General features: G+C 42.3%; 1 pseudogene; it reads left to right on the forward strand.

Moving 5' to 3' along the window:
* Positions 1-4,525: 4,525 nt before the first annotated feature.
* LOC109682058 (uncharacterized) lies at positions 4,526-5,810 on the forward strand (annotated as a pseudogene).
* Positions 5,811-6,661: the final 851 nt, after the last annotated feature.

The following is a 6,661-nucleotide window of genomic DNA, read 5'->3' on the forward strand; positions in this document are numbered from 1 at the left end:
GTCTTTGCTGGAACCTTAGATACTTCAATGATCTCCTCACCTCCAACTTTTCCTGCTGCTATTCCAGTTCTCTACCTGAAACAATTAAAAACTACTCCTTGGCATGCAATCCAAGATTTTCCACTGTTTTACTACTCCTCCACTAAGAATTATACAGTCCCCTTGTATTTGTTACTTTCTGACAGAGTGCCTGACATAAACAACTTAACAAGAGGAAAGGTATATTTTGCTTATGGCTTCAAAGGTTTTGCCCATCATGATGGAGAAGGTGTATGGGGCCACAGCTGTTCCATTCATGTCACATAAGAAGCAGAGCCAAGATAATACCCTTCAAAAACTGACTTCCTCAGACCAGGCCTTATTTTTCACAGTTCCACAATCATTCCACAGTCCATTCAAATTTTGAATCTGTCAATGGATTAAACTATTGTTGTCAGAGCCCTCATGATCTAATCATCTCTGGAAACCTCCTCAAGACACTCACAGGTATGCTTTTCTTATCTCCTACATGCCCCTGGATCCAATCATGTTGACAATCAGGATCAATCGTCACACCACTAAATGAGACTGCATCTGTGTGTATCATGGCAAATTTGTTAGCAATGCTCTCCTTTCTTTGTCCATATAGTGCATAGCTACTCATCTTCTAATCCTTGTTTCACATTTTGTATTCTCAAAGAATTATTTGCAGTTGTTTGAATATATCTATGTTCACATTAGGCACTTAATTACACTACAAATAATTCACTTCATAATGTGGTTTTAGTCATTATCAAGCAACCTTTAATTTTCACTATAAATGAATTTTTCCACGTACATGTGTGGGTTAAATGCATAATTTCTTTTCTTTTTTTTTTTTCTTTTTGAGACAAAGCCTCACTGTGTAGCTCAGGCTAGCCTCAATCTTGTGATTTTTCTGCCTCTTCCTTCTGAGATTACAGGTACGTACCACCCACCTGGCTAAATATATATTTTCTTACATGTTTAAATATTTTAGTAAAGAGGCTGGTGTACTAGCTAAGCAGAACACTCAGATTAGTTCATAACTACGTGGTAGTAGACTTACGTCAAAGCTGGTGGGTAAGACATTTCATTAGATATTTACATAAAATAATAATTTAAGTCCTCAGGTTTTTGGGTAGTTTATTCCTAAGTCAGAGTAGATTTATAATAATGTTGTTTTCACATTCTTGCCTTCAGATATACCTTCTAAGTGAGAAAGCGAAGGATGGAGTAATGACTATTAAATTGGAAATTATAACCATGCAAATATGGTACTCATGTGTATGTGTTGAGGTAGAAAAAACATGGTGAACAATGCCACCTTGCTACGTAGAAAGTTTTTCAAGCAGTTCACCTCATTAGATAGCACACACTTATCTCAACCAGCAAAACCCTTGTTCCTTCCTATTATTGCTTATACTCTCTCTACAACAAAATTAGAAATAAGGGCAAAATAGTTTCTGCTGGGTATTGAGGGGGTGGGGAGGAGAGGGAGGGGGTGGAGTGGGTGGTAAGGGAGGGGGTGGGGGCAGGGGGGAGAAATGACCCAAGCCTTGTATGCACATATGAATAATAAAAGAAAAACAAACAAACAAACAAAAAAGATTATGTAAAACACCCAGGTAAGCACATAAGAAAGAGGAATGTCCTGTAACTTCTTTTTGTGATGTTTTCCTGTTTGACTAGATTTATGTCTGGGGTGGGGAAACCCTTGCCAGAAATCAGTGCCCAGCTGTGAGACTAATGTTCAATGCCAATGACATGAAGCCACTGATGCTGACTCAGTTCTCTTTGATCAGATTTTCTTTGAGGGCTGTGTGCTTGAACCACACAAAAGCCTAGTGTCCCCACTCCTTAATCCTGAATCACTTCCTCTACATGGATATGATTCAAAGAAGCTAGATCTATTGGTAAAAGAGGAAGGTGCCGGAGGGTCTCTGTCATTAAGGTAGGAACAGATCCACTTCTTTTGGTAGGCAGCCTGAATTTTCAACATTCTTCCCTTATGCGGGGTCCAAGATGAGTACATTTCTGATACTCTCCCTTCACCTTCCTCCCTTTCTCCAGCAAATACAATCTTGCCCTCTCCATACACACTTTTGAAGACAACTCGGCTGTTCACTCTCTAAACACCATTTGATGAACAGAATCCTGGGTGCAAGCTACCTCTGTCTCATTTCAGTGTCCAAGGCAGGAGGACTAGAAAGATGTTTGGATATGGAGAAATGAGATTCCAAATTACTTCTATACTTTTTTTTTTTTTTTGGCAGTACTGAGGTTTGAACTTAAGACCATGTGTTTGCTGGGCAGGTGCTCTACCACTTGAACCACACCCTGAGCTCCATTTAAAATTTTTTTTCTTTTCTTTTATTATTCATATGTGCATACAAGGCTTGGGTCATTTCTCCCCACTGCCCCCACCCCCTCCCTTACCACCCACTCCGCCCCCTCCCTCTCCCCACCCCCTCAATACCCAGCAGAAACTATTTTGCCCTTATTTCTAATTTTGTTGTAGAGAGAGTATAAGCAATAATAAGAAAGAACAAGGGTTTTTGCTGGTTGAGATAAGGATAGCTATACAGGGCATTGACTCACATTAATTTCCTGTGCGTGGGTGTTACCTTCTAGGTTAATTCTTTTTGATCTAACCTTTTCTCTAGTTCCTGGTCCCCTTTTCCTATTGGCCTCAGTTGCTTTTAAGGTATCTGCTTTAGTTTCTCTGCATTGAGGGCAACAAATGCTAGCTAGTTTTTTAGGTGTCTTACCTATCCTCACCCCTCCCTTGCGTGCTCTCGCTTTTATCATGTGCTCAAAGTCCAATCCCCTTGTTGTGTTTGCCCTTGATCTAATGTCCACATATGAGGGAGAACATACAATTTTTGATCTTAAAATTTTTTGATTTAGTTATTTTCCAGAAAGGGTGTCTCATTTTTGCCTAGGCTGTCCTGGACCATGATTTTCCTACCTATGTCTTCCCAAGCAGTTGGGTTCACAGATGCACCGTGATGCTCAGTTTGTTAGTTAAGATGGGGTCTTACCAACTTTTTTGCCCAGCCTGGCTTCAAACTGTGATTCTCCTGATCTCCACTTTCTGAGTATCTGGGATTATAGTTATGAGTTACAGTGCCCAGTTGCTTTTTTTTTTTTAACCTGGTGTTACACACTAAACTTCTATTTATTCTTACTTCTCTCTTCCTTACCTTTGGTCATTGGTTTTTTGTTTGTTTGTTTGTTTGATTTTTTTACTATTTTTATAACTATTAAAATTTTCAGAAAACACATTCATGAGTTGTTGACCTTTAAAATTAATGAGTTGATTAGTCTGCTCTTAATCTAGAGTAGGATTTCTACTCAACCCTTTCTGCCTTATGTGTTGTTACCAGATTTCTTAGTTATTCAAAATTATTAGCACAATGTGTTTTTGCATCATTAGTAGTGCTGTCCACACTTAACTATATAATTTTCTCCCTGAATTAGCATTTTTTTAGCATTTTTATTTAATTTCTTTCTCTTAACACCTTATACCACCTTTAAAAAAATTTTATTGTTGTGCTGGGTGGGGGTACATTGTGGCATTTACAAAAGTTCTTACATATATCAAATATATCATACTTAAATTCACTCCTCCACCATTCTCCTTTATCCCCTGCCACTCTCCATTCCTGGAATACTTTCAACAGGTATCATTTTTCTATTTACATACATGTGTACACAGCATGTGCATGATATTCACCCTCCCACACCCTTTCTCCACTTCCTCCCCCCTCCTACTGGTACCAGTTCTCTTAGGCAAGTCCTGTTCTGCTCTGGTCATAGTTTCTTAAAGTTCAGTTGTTATTATTCTCTCCTAATAATTTTGTTTCATTTGAATTCTTTGTAGGATCTAGAAGATAATTTATTTCTTTTTTTTATATGTTTCCAATTTACTTCTTGAGAACATTAAGGGTCACTTCCCAGAATCCGGGGTGGAAATCAGCATGAGCACGTTATGTATAACTAAACCGATTAAACTATGAACTAAATGATTTTTATTAGGGATTTGTGTGGGCTGAAAAAACGAGGAAAAAAAGATTCATTTTCAATATGATAAAAGTCAAGGTAAACTGATTTTGTTTTTATCTTCAAAGACCAGTGAAAAAGGAAATGATGTGGTTTCCATTCTGAAGTGGGACATGGGATTAGAAATATTATAAGGTTAAGTGGCCTGGCGGGGAGGAGGACCCACACCGCGCCTGGGAGCTAGAGGAGGATGGACCCTGTGGTCTTTGAGGAGGTGGCTGTGAGGTTCACCACAGAAGAGTGGGCTCTGCTGGATTGTACTCAGAAGGACCTGTACAGAGATGTGATGCTGGAGACCTGTCGAACCTGGCTTCTGTCAATCGTTGCGTTCAAGTTCACACCAGCAGATCAAGCCCTTGGTGGTGTGTTTGGGGGACTGAATTTCGCAATGAGGATGAAATTGTGAAACTCACAAGCCGTGATTACTGGTCAGTCTGTGGAGAAAACTGGAGATTTGTTCACCATGGAGACAAGCCCCAGATGCAGTCCTTTGGTAGACCAGCTCTGTGAAGATAATGAAGGGAGTCCAAGTGGAGGAAACTCGAGCCAGGCTGTGAGTCCTTCTGTGCGCAAGAGTGCTCTCCCTGGAGGTAACGCCAGTGACTGCAATAGGTGTGCAGGAGCCTTCAAGAATCTGCCAAGGTCTCCAGGTGGACACAGGCCACACCCACTGAGGGATGTGGGCAAGCATGCCAGTGTGTCTCCTGCCTATGCCCTACTGTGAAAACTGACCTTGTGGGGAAATGCCCCACATGTGAGGACTCAGGGAGAGCATCTAAGAAAAGCTGGCAAAGTCCTAGTAGGAAAAAGTCTGGGAATGTAAAATGTGTGGCCGTTTTCTCTTGCCTGTCATCCTTTAGGAGACAGCGTGAGAGGGCACAGCAAAGAGAAAACCCATGCATTTGATATGTGTGGGAAAACCTTTAGGTTTTAGTAGTACCTTAAGTGACACGTGCGAACCCACACTGGAGAGAAGACGTATGAGTGTCGAGAGTGTGGGAAAGCCTTCAGTTGCCCCTCATACTTCTGTGACCAGGTAAGGACTCACACTGGAGAAAAGCCCTACACGTCAGCACTGTGGGAAAACCTTCGGCTGCTACTCATCCTTCTGGGACCATGTGAGGACGCACACAGGAGAGAAGCCCTAGGAATGTCAGCACTGCAGAAAAGCCTTCGCCTGCTACTCATCCCTTTGAGAACATGGGAGGTCACACAGTGGAGAGAAACCCTATGAATGTAAGGAATGTGGCAAAACCTTCAGATACCCCTCATCCCTGTGAGCCCATGTGAGGACACACACCGGTGAGAAGCCCCATGTGTGTGAGCAGTGTGGGAAAGCCTTCAGCTGTCCCATTTACTTCCGGAGACATGTCAAAACACACAGTGGTGCCAAACTCTAGGAGTGTAGGCAGTGTGAGAGGGCCTACAGCTTCTCTTTGTCCCTCCGCATACACGGGAAGACGCACATGGGGGAGAGACCCTACACATGTCAGCAGTGTGGGAAGGCCTTCAGCCACTCTCAGTATTTCCAAAAACACGTGAGATCAAATGCTGGAGGAAAGCCCTATGAGTGCTCCAGGTGTGGGAAAACCTACTGTTGCTCCTCATCCCTGCAGGTGCACGTCAGATCACACACTGCGGAGAGGCCCTATGAGTGCAAGCAGTGTGGGAAAGCCTTTGGGTACCTCGCATCCCTGAGAGCACACACCAGAGCACATTCTGGAGAGAAGCCCTGAGAGGATGGGGGGGCCTGGGTTAGAGCCCTGGGTCCATTCCAGCAGTACAGGAGCACAGGGGTGCTCTCTCCCTAAAAGTTTTGCAGGAAATGAGGAAAAGCACACTGCACAGAAACTTATTCATGGAGAGAATGGGGGAAAACTTTTAGGTAGAATGCTTCATTCATTTTGTGTACGAAACCTCAGAACCAGAGAGAATCTCTGTCACTGGGATTGCCCACTTTTTCTTTTTCTTTCATGGTGCTGGGGTGGAGCTCAGGGCTTCACTGAGTCTAGGCAAGCCCTCAACCTCTGAGCAGCACCCCGAACGATGGTGTCTTCTAAGTGTTCAGCCTTCCTAGGAGTGCCTAGTGATTTAATTTCTGGGTTATGTTTCTGATATAAATGCTTAGTAAATATCTGGTTTTGTACCCTGTCAGATATACTTTGTATATTTTGTTATTTAAGGGTTTAAGTAATTGTGCAGTCATATAAAACTTATGTTTCTAGTAAATATCTTTTTGACCTAGGTGTGATAAAGTGGTTTTTGTTTCTTGAGAAATTTGATGATGGTACTGGGATTTGAACTCAGGGTCTCATGCTTGCTAGGTAAGTGCTCTACCAGGTAAGCCATGCCTGCAGCATGTTCTACTTTAATTTTGTCTAATAGTGTTGCATTTTTGCCTGGTTGAGCCAGTTCTGATTTATACCTCCTGAGCAGCTGGGATCGCAGGTGTGAACTTCCATGCCTGGCTTACTCACTGAGATGCGATCTTGCGAACTTTTTACCCAGGTTGACCTTGAACTAGGATTTTCCCAGTCTCCACAAGTAGCTGGGATTAAAGGTGGAGCCACCACCTCAGCTGAATGTTTTTGAACAACAC

Source organism: Castor canadensis, chromosome 3 (genome assembly GCF_047511655.1).
Source record: "Castor canadensis chromosome 3, mCasCan1.hap1v2, whole genome shotgun sequence".
In the NCBI taxonomy this organism is placed as follows: Eukaryota; Metazoa; Chordata; class Mammalia; order Rodentia; family Castoridae; genus Castor; species Castor canadensis.